Here is a 2,849-nt window from a genome sequence, read left to right on the forward strand (position 1 = left end):
ACAAGTATAGACAAGAAGAGCAAATAGTGGAAGAGGACAAAGATAAGGTAAAAATCGTGAAATCAACGCCATCTTCAGAGTATCGTAAATAAAATACATGTAGATAAGGAAAGCGAATAATGGAAAGAGACCACATAAATAGGATAAAAATTGCTAGTGGCGCCATCTCTTGATTGTAATAAAATATGTGTTTTCAAAAATACTCGGAAGATGGCTCTGATCTTCTATTCTTACTCTTTTTTATCTTGCTTTCGAAAAAGTATCTCTAATTGCTACAAGATGGCGCTTATAGTCAATTCGTGCAAAATTCTACGAGTCGTTCGCGCAAATTCGGATCTTTCGTCTTTCTCACGGATATAAAAAAATCTTATAAAAAATTATATCTAGTCTGTGCTTTCTATGATACGATTATTTTACTACGATTGAACGATGATATGATTGAATAACCAGAGAAACAAAAATGTATGCGACTCACCAATGAATACGAAGTACGTGCGTTGCCATTGATGATTTGTTTTGGTCCAAGAGAAAATCATTGTAAAAGAATGTCAAAACTGGGACAAAATCTGTAACAAAACGTGAATTTAAAATTTTAATTTTCTTTTCTTCGTTATTAACAATTAAAGTAACATACAAAGAATAAAATAAATAGAAAAAAATTATATAAAAATAATTACCTTTTTGCATAATGAATAATCGCCTTATACACTCTTAGGAGAAACACTGACTCTATATAACCGAAAACGAATATTTAAAAAGAAATAAATAAATAAAAAGGTATTAACGCGTCCGTTCATATTATATCATCGGCGAACAAACACTAACTATTACTTTCGTATAAAACTATTATTATTATCACATTTAATGAGAGCTATTGTGCTCTAAAAAATATTAGAAACATTATTACGCAAACACTGATTCTAATGACTGCATTGCACGCAGTCACAATAATCTGGAAAAAAAAAAATAGAATTAGTGAATATAGAAAATGAAAAAAAAAATATATATATATATATTCTCATTTTTCTTTTTTTTTCCTGTCAAGCATATATTTAAAAGAATACTGTTACTTTTAAAAGAATTATATTATGAATATTGATTATTAGAATTAATGACATTTTATAGCATATTAGAAATATTTAAAAATTTTTCTATTATCATCTTGATATTTTCAATAATATAATAATTATAAATTATAGAATTACAACTATTATACAATTAGTAATTCAATTTTCTTAAAAAAAAAAAAAAGAAAAACATAAAAGTAAAAAGTAACATATATCTTTTTTCAATATAACAACTCAAACTTTACCTCTTCTTCATAAAACAAATTATCATCATAGCGTCCATATTGAAAATCCTTTTTCCCGCCTAAAGTAATTTCAGCAACTGCAGCTACTTATCTGCGTAAAAGAAAATTAAATCTCTAAAATAAATGTATAAAATATATAAGATTAATTGTATTGTAAAACAAAAAAATAACCTAATTTATATTCTAATTTAAATCCTATTTTAGAAATAACATAATACGAGCTGGAACTCTAATAGTCAATTAAATTAATCCAAAAAAAAAAAAAATAATAAATTATTCTTTAAAAACTGAATTGTTAATTATATTAACACTTAATAAATGATTGAACAAACACTGTATTAATAAAATAATAATACAAAAAGTAAACAAATATTATGGAACAGAAAAATCACATACTTGAAAAGAAACGTCTAATCTTCACGAGTTTAGAGAAAAGAATGACATCTCGCGATTTCGATATATCGAAATATAAATTGAGGAAAGGGTATGCTCGAATAATTCGACATATCGAATCTTTGAATGTGATATAAACGGAAACCGTTAATTTGGGAAAGCTTTAAATTATAAGAGATATTGTCAGCCTTGATCGTAAATCCAAAAATATACAAATAACAAATTGAATATACAAATAAACTTATTTAAGAAACAATTATATATATAAAATATGTATATGTGAATCGATTATAATAATCTAGTTACTTCCATCGTGTGAATAAAAAGATAAAAAAAATGTATATTAATTACGTTTTTGTTAAAATCTTACCACATTTGTATGAGTATTGTCGAATTATCTTTTAATTCACGTTGTAGTCACGTTGTAGTCACGCAGAAACTTTCCCGCTATCCTGCCTTCGAAATTCCAATCAAATGATAATTTACACAACGATAAAAGAACAATTTAAAACACTATTCAAATCAAATTTGGCGTAATAATTAAGTTAAATAAACACACATTAATTAAATAGAGCTTAATAATTTCTTAATAACTTGAACTTAATAACCGTAATATAATCTATCAATAAAAATTTTATGTAATTTCACACAACCGGTAAAATACGACTTATCGCCACAATTTTAATTCTATACTGACATCATGCGCATTACGATGCGCAATAATTCATTTTGCTAGATCTTAGCAATCTTCTGATTGGTTAGAACTGCTTCTCTATTTTCTCATTTAATCCGCGCGAAAATTAAAATATATACAATTATATAATATGTTTTAATTGTGAATTCTATTTACACACATCAAAAAATTAAACTTTAATGCTTCTTCATTTCAAATTACAATTATCAAATTACAATTTAAGAGAAAAAATGAACTTGATTCGAGAAAGAAGTCAAAATATGTTGAGCATAATATGAATGCAAATTTCAATTTTTGTAAAAAGATATACGATAAAAAATATTTTCTCAAACATTTCAAACATAATATAGAAAAAAAATAAATATAATATAAATAATACAAATAAATATAATTAGAAAAAAAATTTAGAAAAGTTCATTGAAAATATATTATAATTGGCGCATTAAATTT

General features: G+C 24.8%; 1 protein-coding gene across 1 annotated transcript in view; it reads right to left on the reverse strand.

Moving 5' to 3' along the window:
- Window positions 1-2,286, reverse strand: part of LOC100865280 (uncharacterized) — a 320,953-nt gene extending 318,667 nt beyond the window's left edge. The window contains exons 1-4 of the mRNA XM_086908754.1: window positions 2,076-2,286; window positions 1,313-1,403; window positions 678-952; window positions 476-566 (exon numbers count right to left, since the gene is read on the reverse strand). The gene's annotated coding sequence lies outside the window, so the exon portion shown is untranslated. The remainder of the gene's footprint in view (window positions 1-475; window positions 567-677; window positions 953-1,312; window positions 1,404-2,075) is intronic.
- Window positions 2,287-2,849: the final 563 nt, after the last annotated feature.

The sequence above is a fragment of the Apis florea genome, unplaced genomic scaffold, assembly GCF_048593485.1.
Source record: "Apis florea isolate Af1SG1 unplaced genomic scaffold, ASM4859348v1 contig_3081_pilon, whole genome shotgun sequence".
Classification (NCBI taxonomy): Eukaryota; Metazoa; Arthropoda; class Insecta; order Hymenoptera; family Apidae; genus Apis; species Apis florea.